Genomic DNA, 26,374 nt, shown 5'->3' with positions numbered 1-26,374 from the left:
AGCGTTAGACTCCTGACCTCAGGGTTCCGAGTTCAAGCTTCGCATTGGGCTCTGCGCTGGGCCTGAAGCCTATTTCAAAAAAAAAAAAAAAATCTAGAATCTCTTCTTGTCTCTTTTCCTCAAAGCGGTGCAACAGTTCCCGGTTGGAATTAGAAGCTGGTAAGTTCGTGACAGATTCTGAACTGGGGGCGATTTTGCACACCTACCCACACCCCGCCCGGAGACCATGTTTGCAGACATTTTTTGGTTTGTCAACTGGGGGGGGGGGGGGCGGAGGGGGGTTGGTTACTGGCACCGGGATAGCCCACTGACGCCAAAGGATGTCCGGTCCCAGAGGTCAGTCGTGCAGAGGCCGGGAAACCCTGGCCCGAGGTAAGTGGTACCCAAAGACACTGTGCCGAGAGCCTTGTGTGCTCCCACCACGGAAGCAGGCGTAACTAGGTCACTCAGAGTTTGTATAACATCGAACAGATGAACACCAGAGCCCTGTGCGCTGAAGGGTTGTGGTTCCAAAGGTCCCGGGAGGGGGGCAGCCACTGAAGGCCCAGGCCGCTGGGCCGCTCGCTCGCTCGCTCGTGGCTGCCCAGAGTCGCTGCAGGGAACAAAGGCCTCTGATTTTGGCCCCCAAGCCGTTAGCTTCAAGTGAAACGAGGATGATGTAGGCAAAGTGTTTTGATCTCTCACGAAAACTACAGAATTTTTCTGCTTCTGTTGGAACATCTCTTCCAATGACGTCTCAACAAGCTAACAAGGGCAACTTCGAAATGTGTGCCTTCTTCCACCTCGGGGGAAAAAAAGAAAATGCGACAACAAGTGTTGTTCTTTTCCAGTTCGTTAAGCTAAACAGACCTGATAGAAGGCTGGCCCTTCCTGCTACTGAGGAATCCCATGGACTAGGAATACAGCCACCAAAGAACTAATAGTTGCTAATTATCTCCCTCCACTGGCTTTCCTGGTAACCATTTTTAACTCGGGGTTTCCCTGATGGGGTAGGAAGCAGTCTGCGGTGGTTTACCAGAGAAGCCCTCGAATGCCCTCTCCCTTGATAGGCAAAACCCAACCCTATCTTTGTCCCACGGGTTTCAGGAGCCCCAACGGTGATAAACGAAGCAACATGGCGGCGGTGCAGGGGGAAGGTTGGGACGCAGAGGACTCTGGGAGAGACACAAAACGGATGCTTACAGGACGCGGATATGTAGGGGTTTAGGATGTTGAAGGAGTTCTCACTTCTGGCTACAGGTTAGAATCCCCTGGAAAGTTTTTTGGTTTTGTTTTTTAAGTTTATTTATTTATTTTGAGGTGGGGGGAGGGGTAAAGAGAGAGGGACAGAGAGAATCCCAAGCAGGTTCTGTGCTGCCAGCTCAGAGCCCGATGCAGGGCTTGAACACACGAACTGTGAGATCATGACTGAGCCGAAATCAAGAGCTGGATGCTTAACTGACTGAGCCACCCGGGCATGGCCACCCCCCCCCCTTTTTTTTTAAGTTTTATTTCTTTATTTTGAGACAGAGACGGAGAATCACCTAGAGAGCTTTGTAAGTCTACGGCCATACCACCCTGAACGCGCCCGATCTCGTCTGATCTCGGAAGCTAAGCAGGGTCGGGCCTGGTTAGTACTTGGATGGGAGAGCTTTGTAAAAGCACCGATGCCTGGGCCGGGCCCCACTCTTCGAGTTTCATGTTCAGCTGGTCTGGGGAAGGCCCAGGGCATTGGGATACTTCTCAAGGTTCCCAAGTGATTCCAAGGGACATTGAGGTTTGAGAAGAGGACTACTGCCCTAGGCTAGGATTTCTCCGCCACAGTGCTGGTGGTAGTTGGGGGCCAGAGCGTCCTGTGTGCTGTAGAATGTTTAGCAGCATCTCTGGGCTCTACCCGCTAGAGGCCAGTGACATCCCCTCCTCCCAGCGAGACAACCAAAAACGTCGGCAGATATTACCAAATGTGAAATGTCCCCCAAGGGACCAAATCGCCGCTCCCACCCCACATCGAAAATCGCGGTCTTGGCACAGTTCACTGGGGGTATGGTTGGGGGGTGTGGTTGGAAGTTCAGCTCTCTGAAATAAAAATCTAAGGATTGAAAGACCTGCTCAATGTCCCATCCTTGGCCTAGAGGTGGGGCCAGTGGTGACTCCATAACTCTACACTGAAATGCCTTTCCTCTTGATTATAGACGTACAAACTAAAGTGGCCCCGTAATGATTTGTGGTCTGTATACTGAATGCATGAGCCCAGAGTCAAAATTGTTTATCTGACACTAAAGATCTGTCTCTGAGAGAAACAGAAGACAAATCATTCTCTCTCTAGTCGCACTATGTGTTCCCAGAGGCAGGCCACCTCCCCTCCATTCCCTGCCGCTGCTGTAGGCACTCCGACATCGTTGTCACTAGCCAGTAGTCACATGTGGCTTGTTCGATTGAGGCTTACATTCATATAAATGAAATAAAAATAAAAGTTCAGTTTCTCAGTCATACCAGCCACATTTCGGTTGCTCAATAGTCAGGCAGGGCTAGCGGCTACAAGATCTTAATCCAGATATAGAACATTCTCATGTATCAACGCAGGAAGTTCTATTGCACGGCACTGTTTGACCATAGAGCTTACGGTGAAGTTCTCATGTTTACACGTCTCTGTGACACGTCTCTACAAACAACCGATGCGTTCTCTGTTGCCCTGCGTAATTTGAATACCTAGCACACCCTTGTCACCTTTCATCTTAAGGCATTGTCCGTAAGTGTGTTTCCTGTGCCTAACGCAGAGCTCCTGAAGGTCAAGGAGCAAGGTTTCAGTCCTCTTTGCATCACCAAAGGCTGGCACGATGTAGGCGCCCACATCAAGAGCGAAATAATTAATCAACTAGTCTAATGAATGAAGGCGGCTCGACAGACACATTTAACACCACAGAAGGTCCACCACCCACACCTCTGAAACTGACGGCACGTCTCTGGACTAAGGACATCTGCCTTTTCTTTTCTGAGCAGAATGAGCATATCTGGTGGCCTGCCAGGGCTGTTTGCTGGCCCAGAAGAGACATCCGTAGTCACAAAGAGGAAGACAGAAAAGAAAGAGGACATTTCGTTTTCCCCTATGAGGATTTCATCTCTTCTATCAGGTAAACAGAACTATCTCAAGAGGAGGAACATTTAAATAGTAAAACAAAACAAAAACAACAACAAAGGATCCGCTCAGTCGTATCCTACACTTCCTTTCTTTTTCCTCGGCACCTGACACGGTGTGCAGCACGCAGCTGGTGCTCAGTTCACTCACTTCCTCCAGGAAGCCTTCCTTGACTTCTCCCAGCTGGTTTTACCCCTCTTAGGTGATCTGGAAATACCAGGTACACCTGCTTCATCATGTACGGGCCACACTGTATTACATACTATCTCTTTAACGTCGCTATGCTTTTCCTGAGGTCAGAAACTATATCTTACTGTTCTTTGAGTTCTCATGGCCTATTTGAGTATGTGGCACCGCGATAAATCTTTGATAGATAAATAAACCTTGGGCAGTGGGCAATCCAGGTTTTAAAGAACAGCACTGTTTCTTTGCAAAAGTTAACAGTATTAGGAATTTTTAGAATTTGGAAGGAGGAGTGGGGAAAAAGTTATGGCTGTGAATTTCTTTGGATTAAAAAAAAAAAAAAAAAAAACTCTTTGGCGTTGCTTGGCCTGAATAAAGCCACAATAATCATTAACTAATTCTGGAAAGCCGAGACAATTCTAGCAAAAGAATCCTTGCCAGGTTCCCTTTAAACCTGTTGATTTCGATCCAATGAATAAACATTGAAGACGCAGGGTGAGCCAAGAGAGAAAAAAGAAAATTCTCCTGCCGCTTAACATTTCCTGATTCTATGACCTTATGATTCCGAGCGCCTACGTGAGGTATTTTTAAACCTTGGCAGTCACGTGGGGCAGATTTACAGGAAGAACAGATTTACAGAGCTTGCGTGGATTTTTCTCGTCAAAGTTGCGCTGCAAACCGGTGCCACTGGGTCATTTGCAGATTCAGGCCACTGGTTTATGGCTTCACCCCGGGGGTGGACTGGGCGGTCAGGCACCCCCCGGGCAGCTCTCAAGGTGCGAGTTCTTTCTGTTGAACGTTCTGTCCACTCTTCTAGCAGCCAGATGGTTCATTGCCCTTCCTTAAGCGCAGGCACATTCGCAGAAAAGGTGTGAGGAAGGGCCCTGGAGGGCAGAGCCTCTGTTGAGCCCATGCTGTCCAGAAGTTGGGATTGTTGCAAGCCTTTTCAGCCACACAAAACCCTGGGTTTCTTCATTAACATATCAGAGGTGGCGCAGTGGTGGGAACTGACGGGCAACAAAGGACAGGGCTCGGTGGCATTATCTCATTGGTGCTTACGGAAGCAGAAAAAAACGATCATCGGGCCGGGGCTGCAGTGATGGACAGATGCTGACATCTTTTCTTGGGTGACCAATGTCTCCGCGCCCCCCCCCCTCCACCTGCTCCGTACTCAACATTGCCCTTCCCCCTCCGAAGGCGCAGTTCCCAGACCCTGTACAAGGAAGAGCCGCGTCCCAATCCAAACCTCTCTCTGGCTGAAATGAAGACTTCTTTGGTTCGAAATGTCAGTAGCGCTGAGGCTGAGAAGCTCTGCTCTGTGGCCTTCTTGGTGAATACACTTGACAAATTCTTATCAAGACTAATTGCTCCTGACAAATGGGCACCTTGAGGGACTCGCGTTCCCATGCTCGCTGCATGAATTTAGAATATGGAACCGTTTTTGACAAAGAAACAGGACCTACATGATGATTTCTCATCTTTGGCTGTATCATTGGAAGATTTCATCGAAGCAGTGGGTGTAAAATTTTAGAAAATTGAGCACAGAGGGGTGAAAATTTTCCTTTATGCTCAGCCGAGTCTTAAATATACTCCAAATGGCATGAAATCTGATTAAAGAATCCTTCCTCCTCACTTGGAAATATTTATAACCTCTTAGAATATGACACATTGGGGTAAAATACACATTGTTCAAATGTGTATGCGTATTATATATATATATGTATAAAATTAAATTTTTATTTAAAATCACCCGTTGTAGTAGGTTTGTGTTATTTAATATCATGTTTTCCCGGATCAAAATTTTTTTCAGTTCAATATTTACGAATCAGAATATCAGTAATCTCATATATACATATATACATACGCATGTATAAATAGATATAGATGTGTAGAAAAACATACACAGTCGACCCTCGAACAATGTGGCTGTTGGGGCGCTGACCCCGACGCAGTCAAAAATCTCTGGTATAACTTTGGGCTCCCCCAAAACTTTACTAATAGCCTACTGTTGACCAGAAGCCTTGCTGATAACATAAACAGTCGATTAATACGTATGTTGTAGGGGCGCCTGGGTGGCGCAGTCGGTTAGGCGTCCGACTTCAGCCAGGTCGCGATCTCGCGGTCCGTGAGTTCGAGCCCCACGTCAGGCTCTGGGCTGATGGCTCGGAGCCTGGAGCCTGTTTCCGAGTCTGTGTCTCCCTCTCTCTCTGCCCCTCCCCCGTTCATGCTCTGTCTCTCTCTGTCCCAAAAGTAAATAAAAAACGTTGAAAAAAAAATTAAAAAAAAAATACGTATGTTGTATACGCGTGGCATACTGTATTCCAGCAATAAAGCAAGCTGGAGAAAAGAAGGTGTGATTCAGAAAATCATAAGGAAGAGAAAATACATTTAGAGTAGTATACTGTTTTTGTTGAAAAAAAAAAATCCACGTATAAGTAGACTCGGTTCAAACCTGTGCTGTTCAAGGGCCAACTGTGTTGTTTTCCTTAGATACGGGTTTTTCTATCCAAGTAGCTTACCTGTTGACCAAACCACTCCAGATCCAAAGCTCTAAGGACTATTGATCACTGATTATTGTATACATTGGTATACAATTTAGCTAACTGCCTTCTTCCTAGATTTTAGATGCCAGAAAAAAAAAAAATTACAGATGATTCTAATGCACGTTAGAAAGAAGAACATAAAATGGAGACCAAAGGGAATCGCTTTAGTCCACTTCCAATTATCTTAATCCTATCGTCTGGCGCAATAGATACTTTTGTTCCCCTGAAACTTCCCAATTACAATTATGCTATGGTTTGCAAAGCGGTCAGGCCTGAGACACCTCCAGAATCAGAGCATGCTCTGTGGTGAAGATATTTCTTATGGCACCGTTTGTAAAAATAGTTTTACCTTCTGTAAAACACAGTGGTTCATATTAGAGTCAACGGAGCCTTAAAAGCATATTCATTTCTTAGGCTCCACTCAGACCCATTGAATTAAAATAACTGAGGATGATGTTAAAGCAAAATACACACACACACACACACACACACACACACGTGCATGTGGGTCAGGGCATTCTAACATGCCTCCATAGTGGGGAGGCTGACCAGAAACCCAGGGCTAAAGCACCAACTACCATAGATCACCACATCGGCAGGTGAGCTGAGCAAGTGTTGCCCCATAGAGACGGTAGGGACATTTCTCTGGCTTAGTCTAGTGAGAGTAGGGAGCAGGAATCGTTCCGGAGAATGTATTTGCTACGTGAACAACTTAGCAATGATTCATTTTTTACATTGCCAGCCTGAATGAGAACAGCACCTTGGTGGAATGTGAAGAATGCGACAGGTGCCCGGCTGGCTCAGTCGGGAGAGCGTGTGATCCTCGGGGTGGTGGGTTTGAGCCCCACGTTGAGTGGAGAGCTTCCTTAAAAATAAGATTAAAAAAAAAATGCTAGAATCGAGGCACTATTCTTTTTTTTTTTCAACGTTTATTTATTTATTTATTTATTTGGGACAGAGAGAGACCGAGCATGAACGGGGGAGGGGCAGAGAGAGAGGGAGACACAGAATCGGAAACAGGCTCCAGGCTCCGAGCCGTCAGCCCAGAGCCCGACGCGGGGCTCGAACTCCCAGACCGCAAGATCGTGACCTGGCTGAAGTCGGGCGCTCAACCGACTGCGCCACCCAGGCGCCCCTCGAGGCACTATTCTTAATTCTGGCTCTTTCTCTGACTAGCAATGGGTGAGCTCCGTCAAGTCCCCTCATTCTGCCCAGCCTCAGTTTACTCACCTGTAAAATGAGAGGGCCTGGTTATGTGATTTCTACTGTTTCATTTAATTGAGAAAGAAAAAATATTAACAATTTAACATGTTTTTTACATTTATAAAACATTATCTGGCAGAATAATAAAGAGTTTTTAAAGGAATTTGGAGCAATTTATAAGAAACACATTTCATCAGAAAAATGGGCCTAGTGTTTTGGCTATATGATATTTCTACAGCTAAATATATCTTAGACTGGAGATCAGCAAATTTTCCTGTAAAGGAACAGATAGTAAATATTTTAGGCTTTGAGGGGCAGGCTACAGAAAATTTCTGTTGCATCATCTTTTCTGTGTAGTCATTTCAACACGTCAAAAACAGGCGTTGGGCAAGATTTGCTGATCCTTGTTTTAAACAATAAAATTTATATTTGCACGAAAACAAAATCGCTTGCTTTATAACAACAGCAACAGCAACAGCAAAAACCTACTAGACACTATTGTTGCATGTTGTTACATGGAGATTGAATTTAGACAAAAAAGAAGCCTGCTGAAGTTGTTACCCGATGCCTGCGGGGGACAACCGTCCATCTGACGGCGGCTGACCAACCTGTCCTGGTTTGCCTGGGACTCGCCCAGTTGTAGCACTGAGGTTCTAAGACCCTGGCGCCCAGGGTGGTTGGTCACCATTCACGTAAGACTCTCAGACAGATTTCTTTCATGGGAAATCCGGGATCCAGTTGAAAGGCAAAAAGCTTGAAATGGAAATGCTTTCGGGAGCTTTCGCACATACACAATAGGCAAAGACCCCCGCTGGAAAACTTTAAAGGGAATAATTACAAGAGAATATTTCATAGCCCTTTTTTGGATTAACCTCAGGCGAGCCTAAATCTGCCTTCCAGTTAAGAGTCCCAACCCAACAGATGAGAAAAAGGCTTATTCACAGGCGTGGCAGGTGGTTTTTCGTACAAGTTTATACATCCTCTGGATATGATAAATGCCGGATGTTAGGATGAAACACAGCCCAACCTTATTACTCAAAAGTGACAGAGTTTATAATTACTTCCTGGGTCACTGTGAAGAGAACACGTGACTTGGAACGAGCCGTGAGCCTATAAATTTAAAAAAAAAAAAAAAATTACTAGTCAGGACTGCTCTGGAAACAGCCAGGAATAAAAAGAGAGAACAATATTGTCAGCACGCTTGTATTATGTGCATCATCATCATTCATTAAAATCTTTATAGGACTGCAAACTCAAAACTCAAAAGGCTATTTTCTCTTAGGAGCTGGCCTCGAGAGGAGGTACCCCACCACCAGGGTTTTCCACTTGTACTTTATAAAACCAGGAACCCTTGTTAAAACATAAATATTAAAAAGCAGATCTGATAGCTTAAAAGAGGACGTCATTGAGTAAAACAAAAGCAAGGAGATAATCTGGAATCTTCTGCAATTTTTTTTTCATTGTTACCAATTTGTTCCAGTTCTAATCCTGTTTGGAGCTGTGCTCGTATCTTGAGGACTCATCCTACTCGGGTCATAAAAGCACCTTTCCTTCTGGGCGTCAAAAGGTCTTGTGTCTTTTGAAACCACGGCTATGGGCACTTCTCTCTGGAATCTACTTTGGCAGAATCAGGGCCGCTGGGGAATAATCACGCCTTTCTCTATGTGGATCTACCTACCCCTTCAGTGGTATGAGGTCAAGGGGATAGAGGGAAGACCCATTTCGGTAGTGGCTTGATATCTCGATTCTTTTTTTTTTTTTTTAATTTTTTTTTTCAACCTTTATTTATTTTGGGGACAGAGAGAGACAGAGCACGAACGGGGGAGGGGCAGAGAGAGAGGGAGACACAGAATCGGAAACAGGCTCCAGGCTCCGAGCCATCAGCCCAGAGCCTGACGCGGGGCTCGAACTCACAGACCACGAGATCGTGACCTGGCTGAAGTCGGACGCTTAACCGACTGCACCACCCGGGCGCCCCTGATATCTCGATTCTACAAGAAACCCGGCAATGAGTGTCTTTCCCTAAGTGGAAACTTTCCTTTGTTGTAAGGAGGGGGGGGGGGCGTTAGAGCCCCAAACCGGGAGAGTTCAGAATGGTTCAGGGGATCCTAAGTGAGGAAACAATGACCAGGGTCCATTTGGGCGCACTGAGGATGGCCATGGAAGGTCTGAGCAGTGGCAGTTGAAGGCAGCGTTAAAGTATTGCTTCCCCAACTCTCTCCCAAGGTATATAAATGTGTATTCGACTACAAATCCATGGGGCGGGCGCCTGGGTGGCTCGGTCGGTTGAGCGTCCAACTTCGGCTCGGGTCATGATCTCACGGTTCGGGAGTTCAGGCCCCACGTCGGGCTCTGGGCTGACAGCTCAGAGCCTGGAGCCTGCTTCGGATTCTCTCTTCCTTGCTCTCTGCCCCTCCCCCGCTCACGCTGTGCCTCTATGTCAAAAATAAAGAAACATAAAAAAAAACCCCAAAAATACAAAGCATGACGTGAGTACCACGGCCCCACCATTCCCGCCCCCCCCCCCCACCGTGCCTTCCGCTGCCCCCCTGGGTCCAATCCCTGGATTCAGTATTTTTCACAGGAGGGTGCATTCCGTGGCCCCCTGCTACTCTCTGTTAGCAGGGTCCATCCCCCTGCGCTGGGCTCCCAGGTCATGCGGGACCACAGGCCCTCTTTTTTGTATGGTCTCCTTAGACTAGTTATTAAGCCGTAGTCTCTCGGCGCGAGCCCTGCGTTCTTTTTTTTTTCTTTTTTATACGTTCACTTATTTATTTTGAGAGAGAGAGAGCACACGGGAGGGGCAGAGAGAGAGGGAGAGAAAGAGAGAGAATCCCAAGCAGGCTGGGCACTGTCACAGCACGGAGCCGACACGGGGCTTAAACTCACGAACCGTGAGATCACGACCTGAGCCCGAATGAGAGGTCGGCCACTTAACCGACTGAGCCACCCAGGCGCCCCGCAAGCCCGGCTTTCTGTACTCTGCCCTCTGGTGCTGGGGCTGGGACTCTGCGAACCCCACTGCCCCTCTGCCACCTGTCTCATGGTTTGGCCAATCCGGGGAGGGGTGCCGGCTCGAGGGAGACGCACGAAGGACGGAGGACGGGCCTCTGCTCACAGATTTGGGGTTCTGAGCGCCCCAACTTCTACTTCTACTTCGAGCAGCAGTGACGACTTCTGTGACACGGCAGTCTTCCTTCCACGACTTCCCAGTCCGCCAGTATCTACCTAACTATGTTAAATTCTCTCTGTTCAAATAACTGGTGTATTTCCTCCGTATTTAGTGGCTTCTTTTTTTTTTTTTTTAAGTGATTTTATTTATTTATTTTTTCAGTGATCTCTACACCCAACGGGGGACTTGAACTCACGATCCCGAGATCAAGAGTCATTACTTGCATCTTGGCAAAGATTCTTCTCTGTCGGCTTCTAAGGTTCTGAGTCCTCAAACACGGCACATGTCAGTAGAAGGGAGCCTGGAAACAGCCCTTCCAACTTATCCGGGGTTTACTGTCCCCTCACTGGGGTCTCTGGGCTTATATAAAGTGGTCCCCAAAGGGGGCTCCTCCTTTTCAGATCTGTTTTACCCCCACCACCACCCCCACCCCCTGGACCACATACACATCCTTATTGCAGCTTTGTACCCACTGTGTGGATTGGCCACACACGGATAGTTCTATCTTTACTCAGAAAAAAATCAGCCTGCCTGCTAGGGAACCACAGCAAACAGCCTGGATTCTAGGGCATTCTTATCATTGATTCCATCCTCAGCAGAATGTCCTGTATCTAATTCAGGGTCAGTCTGCTTTCCATTCTGACTATTTGGGAGAGCTGGCCCCTCCCCAGAAGGCCACGTACTAGGTGATCAGAGGGTTTCTGGAAAAGCCCTAAGACGCCTCATTTTAGGTCCATGAGTCACTTCCTAGATACACTTAAAGTCTATAAAATGGGCCTTAAAAATTATCTGCAATCTGTTTCAACCTTTCATTTTAAGAAGGATCTATACATTCTATATTTTTTAATGACAATTTTGGGAAATAAAAAAAAATTGTTTGAATAGATAATACAAAGAATACTAATGTTCCTTTGCCTGATGCTGGTAAAGCAGGCAAGGTGTTCAAAGGAAATCTTATAAAATACATTCAGATTTCATTTTGATCTTTAAAACAATTTTTTGATGTTTATTTTTGAGAGAGAGAGAGAGAGAGAGAGAGAGAGAGAGAGAGAGAGAGAGAATGAACGAGGAGGGGGCAAAGAGACAGGGAGACACAGAATCCGAAGCGGGCTCCGGGCTCTGAGCTGTCCACACAGAGCATGACGTGGGGCTCGAACCCACGAACCACAAGATCATGACCTGAGCTGAAGTTAGAGGTTTAACAGACTGAACCACCCAGGCGCCCCAGATTTCATTTGGATCTTCAAGCCACGCATGAGGCTACAATCTCGACAGATGCCAGGTTTGGGAACATGTAGATTTTATGGAACAGCACTAAAGCAATTTTCCTGTGATTATTCATCAGCTGCCATTCCTGAAAATTGTAATTGCAGTGAAATAGAATGTTCTCAAATCATGATGAGGGGAGGCAATGTTCTGTGATCTGGAGCATGCAATGCTAGGGCGCATGAGGCCAACATTCTTCAGTTATTCAAAAACAGTTTACAATATTTTGGTCCTTTGAACACCAATGGTCACATTCTGATGGGATGCCATGTAATCTTCCGCGTGTTCTAGTTTGCATATTTGATTATGACATTCCCACCACTATGGAAACAATCATGCTTATGTGCATTTAAAAAGCACTCTTAACAATGAACTCTTTCTTTTCCCCATAAATGCACAACAGCCCAAGCTGAAAAACAGGGATGGGTCTCTGTGTGATGTTTGACTGTCTTCGTTCCATTCACAGCGTTAGTGCTACGGTTATCTGTTAGTTTGGTATTGTGACGTGACAAACGACCCCAAACCATGGTAGTTGAAGCCAGCCAACATTTATTATGTCACCACTTCTGGGGAGCAGGAATTCAACAGCATCTCAGCTGGGTGATGGCTCTCGGGCTCTTTTGGGCTTGCGGTCAAGCTGTTGACCAGCAGCAGTCACCTGAGCATGTGAGCGGGGCTGGAAGAACCAACTTGCAGGCTCCCCCATGGGGTTATTGGCATGCCCCTGTTCCAGTGGGCTGATGGCTTCAGGTCCTCTACAGGACTAACCAAAACACAACAGTTTGTTTCCTTTAGAACAAGCCATCTTTGAGACCCTTCTTCCCATGCTTTTGGATATATACCCAGAAGTGGAATCGTCGTACTCTGTCGTGGGGGTCCCACCATCTTACAATCTCGTCAACAGTACACCAGGGTCTCAATCACTCACATTTTCACCAATACTTGTTTTCTTTTCCCTTCCCTTCCCTTCCCTTCCCTTCCCTTCCCTTCCCTTCAGCCATCGTAATGGTTCCCTTCCCTTCCCTTCCCTTCCCTTCCCTTCCCTTCCCTTTCCTTCAGCCATCGTAATGGTTCCCTTCCCTTCCCTTCCCTTCCCTTCCCTTCCCTTCCCTTCCCTTCAGCCATCGTAATGGGTATGAAGCAGTTGTATCTCATTGGGGCTGTTGATGTGCATTTCTCTAATGATGAGTGACGTTGAGCATCTTTTCATACGCTTGTTGGCCATTTGTAGAAATGTCTGTTCCAGAATTTTGGCCGTTTTTAAATCATGTTATTTGTGAGTTGTTATTGAGTTGTACAGGTTCTGTGCTCTAATTATTCACCCTTTATCAGGTAGATGATCTACAAAGATTTTCTCCCATCCCACGGGTTGCGTTTTTAGGTTTTTTTGTTAACTTTTGAGTTAGTTTTTGTTGATGACGTCCTTTGATACACAAACTTTGTTTGCTTGTCGATGTCTGGTCTTATTTGTTGCTCTTAGAAAATCTCATTTTTGACTGGACTCAGACCTGGAGGTAGTTCTCAAGAGACGAGGGGCGCCTGGGTGGTTCGGTCGGTTGAGCATCCAACGTCGACTCAGGTCACAGGCTCACGGTTCGTGGGTTCGAGCCCCGTGTTGGGCCTGTGTGCTGACAGCTCAGAGCCTGGAGCCTGCTTCGGACTCTCACTCTGTCTCTCAAAAATGAATGAATGTTAAAAAACATTAAAAAAAAAAAAAAAAAAAAAATTTCCAAATAAAAAAAGGACAGTCCCGTCTCTTTGGAATCTGTTCCTGGCGGTTTTCTTTGGCCTCCTTCATTCTCTTGGCCAAAAGTTTAGCGTGCTCTGCAGTCTCTTCCTTATTTTTCTTAGTATGCTGTTTCTTCAGAGTGATACGCCGACGTGTCTGTTGGAAGACACGTGGAGGAAAGAGATGCTGAATCTCGGGCGCTTTGGTTCTAGGTTTCTTCCCTTCTTTGTTTAGGGGCTTTTTCACAACGTATCGGCAGACACCATCTTCTTTAGAGAGACTGAAAAGTTTGCGGATTCCACTAGCTCTTTGGGGCCCCAGGCAGTGAGGCACGGTAGTACTAGTGAGTCCAAGAATATCCTTCTCCCCCGCTTTTTTTCTCTTTTTCACAATGACCAAGTTGAGAACACTGAGATTGGCATCCCCAATGCATCCCCGGGGCAGATTTGTGCTTTCTTTCTCCAGTCCTCCTTGGTCTGGACTGGGGATGCCCCGACTCAGGTGCAGGCAGACACGGCCACGGGTCAAGACACCCTGCTTCGTGGGGAAGCCTTATTTGTCATCGTCACCATTGATTCGGACCACGTAACCCTTCCATTTTGTACTCAGAGCATCCACAGCGACTTCTGTAGCCATATGCTTCTCATCAAAGGTACGAAGTTTGCGTTCATCATTCACTCCAATGAGTTTCTGGCAACCGGTAGCTGGGAAGGAGATGTTCAGCTTCATCCTAAAGCTGCCTACTGCCTCCAAGGCGCCATGAGAAAGAGCAATACACAAAGTTTATTGTGTATTTGTCTGTTATGACTTTTGTTTTCTGCACTTTTGGTGTCATTTCCAAGCAATCATTGCCAAATCCAAAGTCACGAAGCTCTTCCTTTATGTTTTTGTCGGGGAGGAAGACGGTCCTCTGCCCTCCCAGGTCTTCTAGCTGGGCTTAGAATCAAATTGATATGAGACAGATTAACGGGAGAAGCTCAGATTTAATAGCATATGTACAGGGAGTCCACAGGGACGGGAGATTCCGAAGACAATGAGGCAACACGAAGCTCATATGAGCTAAGGAAAAACACGGGGGCCTGAGGACACGAAGGGAAGAAAGCTCATTAGCAAGAAGGTGAAAGATGTTTGGCAAAATAAGGTTGCCCTATTGTGCATATGAGTCTCTTAGGTAAAGGGGAGTCTGTTAATAGCTGTCTTCCTGGGATGGGCTCTCCTTTCCAAGGGCAGCGTGGGCAGTTATGGGGGAGGCAGAGAGCTTTTCCTGCGTCTGCTGGGTTTCGATTACTTTTAAGTCAAAATAATCTTTAGGCCAAAGTGGCACATTTTGGGGCATCTCATCCTGTACCCCTTCAGTTAATTTTTGTATATGGTATAAGAGAAAGGTTCAATTTCCCTCTTTTTGCATGTGGATATCCAGTTTTGCCAACATTATTAGTTGAAAAGACTAGCCTTTCCCCATCAAATGGTCTCGGACCTATGTGGAAGACCATTTATTTGACCATATAGATGAGGGTTTATCTGGAGGGCTCTCTATCCTCTTCCATTGGTCTACAAGTCTGTCTTTATGCCAGTACCACCCTGTTTTGATTACGATAGCTTTAAAATATGCTTTGAAATCACCAAGCATGGGACCTCCAACTTTATTCGGCTTTTTCAAGATTGTTTTGACTATGTGGGGTCCCTTGAGATTTCACATGAATTTTAGGATGGATATTTTTTTTTTCTGCAAAAAGTACAACTGGGATTTTGATAGGGCTTGTATTGAATTTGTAGATCGCTTTTAATCGTATTGATATCTTAATAATGTTAAGTTTTCCAATCCATGAGCACAGATGTCTTTCCATTTATTTAAGTCTTTAATTTCTTTCAGCAATGTTTTGTAGCTTTCAGCGTATAAATCTTTCACCTCCTTGGTTAAGTTTATTCCTAAGTATTGTTTTTGATGCTATTGTAAATATTTTAACATTTTCTTTTCAGATTGCTCATTGTCAGTGCATAGAAACACAGTTGATCTTAGCACGTTCACTTTGTATCCTGAAACTTTGCTAAGTCATTTATTAGTTCTAACACTGTTTATGGGGATCTTGTTAGTTTTCCTGTATAAGCTCATGTCCTCGGCAAACAAAGATAATTTTACTCCTTCCTGTCCAATTTGAATGCCTTTTCTTTCTTTCTCTTACCTGATCTCTCTGGTTGGGACTTCCACTATTATGTTGAATAGAAGTGGCAAGAGCGGGCATTCTTCTCTTGTTCATGATCTTAGGGAAAATATTTTGTCTTTTACTACCAAGTAGGATGTTAGCTATGGGATTTTCTTTTCTTTTTTAATTTTTTTTTAATGTGTATTCATTTTTGAGAGAGAGAGCATAGGGGAGGGGCAGAAAGAGAGGGAGACACAGAGTCCAAAGCAGGCTCCAGGCTCTGACTGTCAGCACAGAGCCTGACATGGGGCTCGAACCCACAAACTGTGAGATCAGGACCTGAGCCGAAGTCGGACACTTAACTGACTGAGCCCTCCAGGCACCCCAGCTATGGGATTTTCATATGTGGTTTTTATTATGTGGATGTACTTTCCTTCTACTCTTGGTATGTTGACTGTTTTTTATCATGAAAGGGTGTTGGATCTTGCCAAATGCTTTTCCTGCATCGATTGAAAGGATCGTGTGGCTTTTGTCCCACATTCTATTAATTCTCATATGCTGAACCACTCTTATATTCCAGGAACAAATCCCACTTGGTCATGGAATATAATCCTTTCGATATGCTCTTAAACTGGGTTTGCTGGTATTTTGTTGAAGATTTTTGAGTATGATATCATCTTAAGTACTTAATCTGCAATGATCCCATTTCTAAATAAGGGCACATTCAGCCACCACGAGCTGTGACTTCAACATCTCAAACCCTTATGATTTCTGCCCAAAGTGCCCACACGCTTTATTTATTTTGAGTTCTGTGGTTCCAGAGAATTGCTTTTCATTGTTTACAGAGGCCCTTTGAATACAAACCATTTGTATCATTCCCTTGATTCCCACCCCCACCCCCTGCTGTGGAAACCAGCCACTTTTGTACAGTGAGCTCATTTTTAATTCAAGAAAAAACGAAAATAAATGATTGGCATGTAGGTCAGTTTCCTAGTTCTGTCTCAGTTAGAAAACAAAGGATTAGGGCCCAGCTAGCATAGCGTAGTTCGGTTCTTCCTTAATATGGCCCTCATACATCAGCTTATGTGCATTTCACCTGGCTCTTTCCTTGTGACCCAGCGATAATAAATTTCCCAAGGTCTGACTCAGGCTAAGTAAAAAGTCCAAATTTCTCACGTCTTGGATGAATCTTTTTTTTTTTTTTTTCTACTTTGGGTACTTTATTTTATTTAATATGAAATTTATTGTCAAATTGGTTTCCATACAACACCCAGTGCTCATCCCAACAGGTGCCCTCCTCAATGCCCCCCACCCCCCCCCCCCTCCCTCCCACCCCCCATCAACCCCCAGTTTATTCTCAGTTTTTAAGTCTCTTATGATTTGGCTCCCTCCCTCTCTAACTTTTTTTTTTTTCCTTCCCCTCCCCTATGGTCTTCTGTTAAGTTGCTCAGGATCCACATAAGAGTGAAAACATACAGTATCTTTCTCTGTATGACTTATTTCACTTAGCATGACACTCTCCAGTTCCATCCATGTTCCTACAAAAGGCCAGATTTCATTCTTTCTCATTGCCAACTAGTATTCCATTGTGTCTATAAACAACAATTTCTTTATCCATTCATCAGTTGATGGACATTTCGGCTCTTTCCATAATTTGGCTATTGTTGAGAGTGCTGCTATAAACATTGGGGTACAAGTGCCCCTATGCCTCAGCACTCCTGTATCCCTGGGGTAAATTCCTAGCAATGCTATCGCTGGGTTGTAGTGTAGTTCTATCTTTAATTTTTTGAGGAACCTCCACACTGTTTTCCAGAGCAGCTGCACCAGTTTGCATTCCCACCGACAGTGCAAGAGGGTTCCCGTTTCTCCATATCCTCTCCAGCATCTATAGTCTCCTGATTTGTTCATTTTGGCCACTCTGACCGGCATGAGGTGATATCTGAGTGTGGTTTTGACTTTTATTTCCCTGATGAGGAGTGACATTGAGCATCTTTTCATGTGCCTGCAGGCCATCCGGGTGTCTTCTTTAGAGAAGGGTCTATTCATGTCTTCTGCCCATTTCTTCACTGGATTATTTGGTTTTCGGGGGTGGACTTTGGTGAGTTCTTTATAGATTTTGGATACTAGCCCTTTGTCTGATGTGTCATTTGCAAATATCTTGTCCCATTCCGTCAGTTGCCTTTTAGAATGAATCTTATTTGACACTTTGGAGAATCTTCTGACCTCACTAAACCAGACCGCTTTCCCTACGGAGACATGTATTGTTAAAAATGAACTTCGTACGGTTTTTTAAGAGACTGTGTTTTTCTGCCAGCCTGAGATTACTGGGAGATTTTAGGCATATTGTTGAGACTAGGGTATAAAATCTCTCAAAGCACTCAAGAAATATAAAGGGTCTCTCGTCACTTTGTGGTGCCTTTCTCTTCAGGAAATATCTCTGGTGGTCTGACCTCCCTCTCATGCCGTCCTGGAGCTCTGACCAGTGTCCTACACCTTGCAGACCATCGTCCTTCACCTCACCAGTTGAGAGCCTTTACTCAAAGCTTCAACACGTGGGGAAGAAATTTTCCACTGTGGGAACATTTTCATTTCTCAAATTAAAATCGCAGCACAGCCCTACGTTTAGAAGAGTGGCATTTCTAACTAAGGTGACACCAGGTCACACGCACGCTAGAGATGAAATCATTTCTGCCGTTGGCTGCACTTGACAGACTGAGCAAGATCCTTCTGAAAAAGTAGGCATTGGCTCCTAGCATCTGTCCATGTTCCCGTATTCTTGCAAAACATCCATATCCCACTTTCTTCCGGGAGATTAGGAAGTAACAGGATGACTTTTACAAAATCAAATATCAGATGTTCTTACGCATCAGGAAGACAGTTAGAATGTTTCTTCCAGCTCAGGCTGGCCCATAAGATCTAACTGTTCAAAACTCAGGGATGTTGTGAGTTGACTGAAATCATGTTGGTAGCTTGAAATCAGCCCTGGTGAAGATATGTACACCATGGAAATCAGCCAACACAGAGAAAGGAGTGATCGCACTCCTGGCAGAAACTTCAAGAATATGTTGGACTTGGAGCTAGGCCTCGAAGTACAGGGAGGAAAGGAGGTCGAGCAGGCGAGCAGAGTGAAGGTCACGGAAAAGAAGCGGTAAGTAGACAGAAAGAATCTGTGGATAAGAACAGCTTGCGCGGAATGAGAGACTGGGGTGATAGAGGGTGCCCTGCAACTGCGCGGCCCAGGACCGTCTGCGAAGACTTTATATACGTTGCCTCGTTCTTTCCGTCAAGCCTGAGAGGTGAGGCTCTGAGAACTAGGGTGACACAGCTGGATGAGCCCGTGTTTGGAACCCAAACCCAGTCTTGTATCGCTTGCCCAGCGTTCTTCCCACGGTCCCATGTTGATTCTACTCGTCTCCGTCATAAGGCACGTAACACAGAGAAGCAGGGACGAAAAAGGATTTTAAACAAGTCACGATGTAGTACACCCCAGCTGGCTTTAAACGGGCAACTGTGCTGTCCTGGGTGGCCTTGAATGGCAGTAAAGTCTAACTTCTAAGTAGAATCGCTTTCAAGAGTTCAGATACAATTTCTCTGCAAGGCGTCCAACATACCCAAGCCCACAGCTTTATTGTACTCAGTGCTGACTCTTAAAACAGGAAACAGAATTATAATCAGAGCTCAGTTTCTAAGAAAAAGAACGCCCAGAACAAGGAAAAAATAGTGCTATCTAAACCACGAGGGTTAGAGTCTTAGGGCCTCTGAGAGTCAACATTTCTAAAAGAAATATTTTTGTTCTCTTCCCCATACCAGACACGAAGCCTCAAAAGGGATAAACAAGAATTAAACTTTCAAGCTGAAAACTTTCCACTAACCTGAATCCCACAAACGGTACTGAGCGAAAGAAGCCAGGCGTGAATGCACTACTTGACGATTGCATTTCCATACTGGAAAACTGACCTGTGCTGTTAGAAGTCAGCCCTGTGGTCACTCTCGGTAGGTTGGGGGGTATAGGGCCAGGAAGGGGGTCACAAGAGAGCTTCTGGGGTATAGGTGACAGTTTCTCCATCTGGGTACCGTTTACGCAGGTATGTTCACTTTGTAAAAAAAAAAAAAAAAAAAAAAAAAATTCATCAAGCTTCCACCTATCACGGGCACATTCTTCCTGATGTGTGGCATGCTTTAATAACAAGGTACTTAAATATTTCCTGCAATGAACATGAAATAGGCGAGAGCCAGGATTACCGTACTTTACGAAACAAGTAGTGCTTGACGCTAGGAACACGCTCAGCGATAAGAGAGTGGAGTACTGGAATCCTGGACCCAGCAGACGTCGGCAGGCAGGGGGGGGAAGCAGTTGAAGGAGGTTCTGCGGGAAGAGAGCCATGCACACGGGAGCAATGGTACATCCCAGCCTTCCACACGGGGGCCAGAATGTCGCGGAAGGATACTCGAGAGGATTACAGGCGCAGTAGGGGGCCTGCGAGGGCGTATCATGTCTGATATTAAACTGTAACAGATAATATCAGGATGTGGCCCGCTCTGGGGCCATTTTCCCATTATTCAGCTGATTGGTTGCCCCTTAACGTATTAAGGCAGAAGGAAATGGTCCCAGATAAAAACAGCAAAGGCCCTTCTCTTACAGGCAAAGTAAAATGTTCGAGCTTTAGTCCCTCAATGAACAGGATACGATTTAAAAAGCAGGGTGGAGGGCCCCTTATCATTTCGCGCACTGACTCCTCTTCCTAACCTGAGCGAATACTCAAGCTCATGGGACTTTTTTCTTTTTTTTTTTTTTTTTTACCAGAAAGAGATTTATAATTTAAGAGACCTACTATGTCATCATCTCCCTTCTAGGTTTGCTAAGCCTTTACTTGTACCGAGTTAGATCACCAGAAAGTTCTTTTTTTTTTTTTCTGAAGTTCGTTTATCTGTTTATTTTGAGAGAGAGAAAGTGCAAGCGGGAGAAGGGCAGAGAGCGAGAAGGAGAGAGAGAGAATCACAGGCAGGCTCCCCACTGGCACCGTGGGGCGTGAACCCATGAACCGTGAGATCATGACCTGAGCCAAAGTCGGACGCTTAACCCACGGAGCCATCCAGTCGCCCTGATCATCAGAAAGTTCTGTACCATGTTTGGTTAGTTTCTTACCTCTCTGGAGCAGGTGTCTGATTTTTTTTTTTTTTCTTCTGTGCTATGGAGCCCGAAGGTGGTCTGGTGAAGTCCATAGGACCTTGCCCAGAGTGAGTATTTAAATGCATGAACAAAACACATAGAGTGTTACAAAGAAACCACTTACTCTGAAATTCAGTTATCAAGATATTTCAATATAGCAACATGTATGCTTCTTAATTAAAGCGTTACAAACAAGAGCTGCCTGCGTTCTAATAGCAATTGTACTTTCAAAGTAAGAATGAGGGGCGTCTGGGTGGCTCAGTCCGTTAAGCGTCTGACTTCCGCTCAGGTCACAATCTCACAGTCCATGAGTTTGAGCCTCGAGTCAGGCTCTGCGCTGGAGCCTGCTTTGGATTCTGTGTCTCCCTCTCTCTCTGTGCCCCCCTCACTCAGACTCTGTCTTTCTCTCAAAAATAAATAAACATTTAAAAAAAGAAGAAGATAATATCTATTAAGGCACCTGGGTGGCTCAGTCGGTTGAACATCTGACTCTTGATTTCAGCTCAGGTCATGGTCTCATAGTTCATGAGACCTAGTGCCACGTCGGGCTCTGTGCTGACAGCACAGAACCTGCCTGGTATTTTCTCTCTCTCTCTCTCTCTTTGCTCCTCCCCCCATCCCCCCAAATAAATAAATAAACATTAAAAAAGAAGAAAAGAAAATATCCATGATATTGCTTAACAGTCTCCATTTTAGAACCTGTTCTTGGCCAATATTCGCGCTAAGTAGCCAATTGACCATAACGTTCTTGATTTTTTTGTAAAACGATTTAAATCATCGTGTAACGTGTCATGCAAAGTCTCCCGAATAAAGGGTTTAGATTTTAGCATTAAGAGAAACCGCCTCTGCAAACTAAGAAGCTTCACGCGTGACTGTCCTGCTTACATTTTCAGCCACGTTAAAATTTTCTTTTTCTTAAGAGTAACTGTATTAACCTTTGTAGCTTGCGTATTCAACTTCTCTGCTGCTTTACAATTTTCGTTTACGGCTCCTATTATACACAGCCAATCTCGTGTGTGTGTTTATTGGAAATTAGGGTGTGCGCGGGTGCGTTTTGAGAGGTGTGGCATAAATACAGAAATACGAGTCCTTGTTCCATCGCACCCGGGGCTGCCGAGCCACCGTGAGGATCTCGGTCTTGATCTCCGGACCCTGTGATCTTTCCTAGCCCCCCAGTACCCTGCTTACCGCTTCATTGTGTGCTGACAAAACTAGTCAACGCATTAGACACTAAAGCCCGGAAAGACCAGGGTGAAAGGTTTTATTTCTGGGGACAGATGAAAATGACATCTTTTCAGCAGGAGGTTCGGAGCTAAAAGCACACGTGAGCAGGCAGGCAGAAAGAATAGAATCTTCTAAGGATAATGCGTGCATCAAACCTCACATCACTCAGGTATGCAAAGAAAAGTTCGTTTACGCTCTCCTTGCTAAAGAAAGGCTGAGATGGCCTTCAAGTACAGCAGTTTGACTTTTTATCTAATCTGTCCATCACATGAGGGTTTGAAGGTGCCTTGTGACAATTCTGAGGCATTAGAATGGTGGGTAGTTTAGGAAAAGGCCAACTCTCCTGCTCAAGGGAGCACCAGTGAGTTTCTCTCTTCTCTCTGGAACATTCTGGAGATTTAAAATTTCATGTGGATAGGGAGCACCTGGGTGGCTCAGTTGGTTAAGCGTCGGACTCCTGGTTTCGGCTGAGGTCATCATCTCACAGTTGGTGAGTTTGAGCCCAGCATCGGGCTCTGGGCTGACAGTGCGGGCCCTGCTTGGGATTTTCTCTCTCCCTCTCTCTCTGCCCCTCCCCTGCTCACATTCTATTTCTGTCTCTCAAAACAAATAAGTAGGCTTAAAAAACAGTTATCTCTCTCTCTCTCTCTCTCTCTATATATATATATATATATCTATCTACATACAGATATAGATATATGAAGCATATCTTTTATGTTACTAAATCAGTAGTAAGGCCATGCATGATAAATATAGACGGTTGAGGGGCACCTGGGTGGCTCAGTCAGTTAAGCATCTGACTCGTGATTTTGGCTCAGGTCATGATCTCATGATTCTTGGGATCGAGCCCCGGGTCAGGCTCCACACTCACAGCATGGAGCCTGCCTGGGATTCTCCCTCTCCCCCTCTGTCTGCGCCTCCCCTGCTCATGCTCTCTCGCTCTCTCCCTCAAAGTCATTTAAAAAAAAATTTTTTTTTAATTTGATGTGGATAATTCTATCCTCGGTTCCAGTTAGTTGTTTTCCACCAACTCCATTTCCTTCAAATATACACATACGTACCCCAAATTGGATTCTTCCAGGATCTTCCAGGATCTGAACACTTTGATGAATACATGATCAGGAAGAAGAGTTTACCTTGAGGTTGGGGGAATGGGGAGGGGGGGGAGGGGAAGCCAGCGCAAGTTCTTCGTCAATGTCATGTTTTCAAATATTTGCAAACCCTGGTAAATAACAACCATAAGGTTTAGAACTAATTCGCACTGTCGTTGACTATGGGTTTGTTGTTATGTGAGAGAGAGGGTGGTTTCCAGCAGACATAGGAATTGCCTTTGGAAAAGTATTCCAATGCAGAATGGCGCTGGGTAGGCTGGAGCCCCACATGCCTGTGTCCTGTCGTCAGAGGACACGGCAGAGGGTCCAGAGTTCATCTCGGGTGATGCCATGAGATGTCTTCGTGTTCTAATCTCTCCACCCCCGTTTAAACGTGATGGTTTTTTTTTTTTTTTTTTTTATCGATTTCAATTTTAAAATTCGAGGCTTAGGGAGAAAAATTAGAAGAGCGATATATTCATTATTTTTAAAGATGTTAACGTGACAGAAGAAGTCTTGTCGTTCTGATTTACGAAGTTCCATGTACTGCCTGGGTTGGAAAGGGGCCTCACACGACAGCCAGGGAGAGGATAAGTGGGGGCACGACACTTTTCTTCTCTGTTCAGCTTGAGAGTGACTCCAATTTGGAAGCCAGGCCATCCTTAAATATGTTCTCCATTCCTCGGCCTCCACACTTGAAGCAGAAGCATGGGTCATGCCACATGGCCTTCTTGGGTAACCATCAGGGCCTAAACACTTTGAAATCCGCATGTCCCCTCTGGTCAGGCAGCAAGGGCGCGGGATGACCTTCACAGACTTTAAAATGGTCTTCCCTTGGGGCCAAGGATGAAGAAAGCTGTTAAGAGTTCCCTGGAGAAGTTCGTGACTCGAGGGTAGACATCTTAACACTTCTGTCAACGAAGACACCGGGAGCTTCCTATGCCCCCTGCACCCCACAGATCTCTGGGCTCCCGTGACATTTGTGCCCGTACGGTTGTCACATTTTCAGCTCGGCAGGATTAACCAATATAGACACAAACCCGTCGTACTAGCCTTTGTTTCTGTACAAGACAGCGTTTTCACAGGACTTTCCTCCTTGTGAGAACGAAACCTGGTATAAAAGCGCGCGGTGGGGGGGGGGGGGGGTGGATTATTTAGACAAGTGGTCTCCCCATTTCTTCAGAAATGAAAAATCTCTCACTCAAAATGCAACACCTCTCCGCTGCCTATGAGGGAAACCCCAACCGTTGAGCCTGGACTTAACAGCTTCTGTGCTCTGGCTTCTGAGTCATGTCCCCCGCCCTGTCCCATTACATGGCACACGCCAGCGGGACTCATTGAGAGTAATGCCCTCAGAATGCCATCTCTCCTTTGTTTGGACCCTCACACATACCATTCCCCCACAATGACTTCCCTGATTTGTGTGCCTGGGAAACTCCCATTCATTCTTCAAATCTTAAGCTCCAAACCTTCATATCCTATCGTCCCAGGCCAACGAATCCTCTCCCCTATGCTCCAGACGCTTCTTCCACGTCTGTCTGCAAAGGTTCTCAACCTTGGTTGCACGCCCTGGGCTCATTACATCACAATCTCCGGAAGTGAGACCCAGAGATCAGTATTTTTTTTATTTTTCTTTTACAGTTTACTTATTGAAATTTGAGAGGGAGAGAGAGAGAGAGAGAGAGTGGGAGAGGGGCAGAGAGAGAGGGAGAGAGAATCCCAAGCAGGCTCTGCACCATCAGCATGGGGCCCAACACGGGGCTCGAACCTGAGAACCATGAGGTCATGACCTAAGCCGACCTACCCAACCTCCTGAGCCGCCCAGGTGCCCTGAGACGTCAGTATTTTTTTTTAAACCTCTCCAAGCGATTCCAATGTTTGAGGGCCACTGGGGTTTTTTTCTTCCCCAATAGAAGACTCCAGACAAATACATAGAGCCTGAGCGGTAACTCTCCTCGAAATGTTTTCCAGTCACGAATGAATTCTTTACACAATAACCCTAGGAAGCAGCAAAAAGTGCTTTGTCCAAATCGAACTGTTTTCATATTCTCATCGACAGGTCTAATTGTTGTATTTCTGAATATATCTGTCTTTTGCAAACCACATTCCCTCGCTTTTAGAGAAGGAAGGGGGCTGTCATCCCAAAACTGCTGTTGTACAGTGTGGTTTGACGCATCTCACTCATTTAGCACAATCAGAAAAAAATGAAAAAGAAGATTAGCAAGTTAGTTCCTTTCAAAAACAACCGCCACCTACAGTGGGGACACCGTGCATAAGTGTCCAATATTGTACCTGGTCCTTGACTTATGCTCAGTGATGGCGGCTGATATCATTATGTGCTTCCTCTTTGAGGAAAGGCTACCTAATATATATATATATACGTTTATTTATTACCGAGAGACAGAGAGAGAGCATGAGCAGAGGAGGGGCAGAGAGAGGAGGAGACACAGAATCTGAAGCAGGATCCAGGCTCTGAGCTGTCAGGACAGAGCCCCACGCGAGGCTCGAACCCATCAACCGCGAGATCATGACCTCAGCCGAACTCCGACGCTTAACCGACTGAGCCACCCAGGCGCCCCTACCTTATATTATTTTTTAGTTTATTTATTCATTTTGAAAGAGAGGGAGAGAGAGAATCCCAAGCAGGCTCCTCACTGTCAGAGCACAGCCCGATGCAGGGCTCGAACTCATGAACTGTGAGATCATGACCCGAGCCGAAATCAAGAGTCAGACGCTTAACTGACTGAGCCACCCCGGCACCCCAGGAAAGGTTGCCTTCATGACCCACCTCACACACACGAAGCCATCTGGCGATGACACTCCAAAAGGAAACGAGATCTTGCCAAACGCTTCTTATCACTTAAGTACGGTCCATGAGATTTCCTGAGCGTTCATGGTAAACAGAGAGGCGTTCGCAGCTTTACGAAGTCATTGGATATGCTACTGCCAGGGAGGGAGAACTTCCTGTGCCCTTCCAGGTCCTTCTAGCCAGACCGAGAATCATACTGACATGAGACAGATTCACAGGAGACCATCACATTTAATTTCATACTCACGGGGAACCCACGCAGCCACGAAATGCCCAAGACAGGCAAAATGAAATACGTATGTCATCCGAAGCTAAGGAAAGGAAGGAGGCGTGTCGGACTTCAAAGGGGAGGAAAGAGCTTCTCAGGACGATGACAAAGAGTAAATGTTTGGGAAGCAAATGTTTGCGGGGCCGCTCAGAAGCAGTGGGACAGAGGGGACTTCGATCAAACAGGTCTTGCCAGCTTCATCCCCTCTATCGTACCTAGTTCCTATCATAGCGTAGCTACGGGGACAGGTCCCTTCCTGGAACAGGTCCTCTTTCGAAACTCTTTGTAGGCAGTAGAGAGAGAGAGGCAAAGACGCTTTCCTGAATCTGCTGGGCTCTGATGGCTTTCAACTCAAAATAATCTTTATGCCAAAGATAAAGCCCATCCTGGGGTGGCCTGGCCCTGGCCCCTACACTACCCATGACACAGAAAAAAAAAAAAAAAAGTTCCATTCCAC

The 26,374-nt window shown here is 45.7% G+C and overlaps 2 pseudogenes; one reads left to right on the top strand and one right to left on the bottom strand.

The window, feature by feature from the left end:
* The window catches only part of LOC121025171 (40S ribosomal protein S6-like), a 28,206-nt pseudogene extending 14,266 nt beyond the window's left edge, over positions 1 to 13,940 (bottom strand).
* On the top strand, positions 1,540 to 1,657 carry LOC121025187 (uncharacterized; annotated as a pseudogene).
* Positions 13,941 to 26,374: the final 12,434 nt, after the last annotated feature.

This window comes from Herpailurus yagouaroundi, unplaced genomic scaffold, assembly GCF_014898765.1.
Source record: "Herpailurus yagouaroundi ecotype Mexico unplaced genomic scaffold, PumYag 67525, whole genome shotgun sequence".
Taxonomy (NCBI): Eukaryota; Metazoa; Chordata; class Mammalia; order Carnivora; family Felidae; genus Herpailurus; species Herpailurus yagouaroundi.
This window is presented reverse-complemented; position numbering and strand designations above follow the sequence as displayed.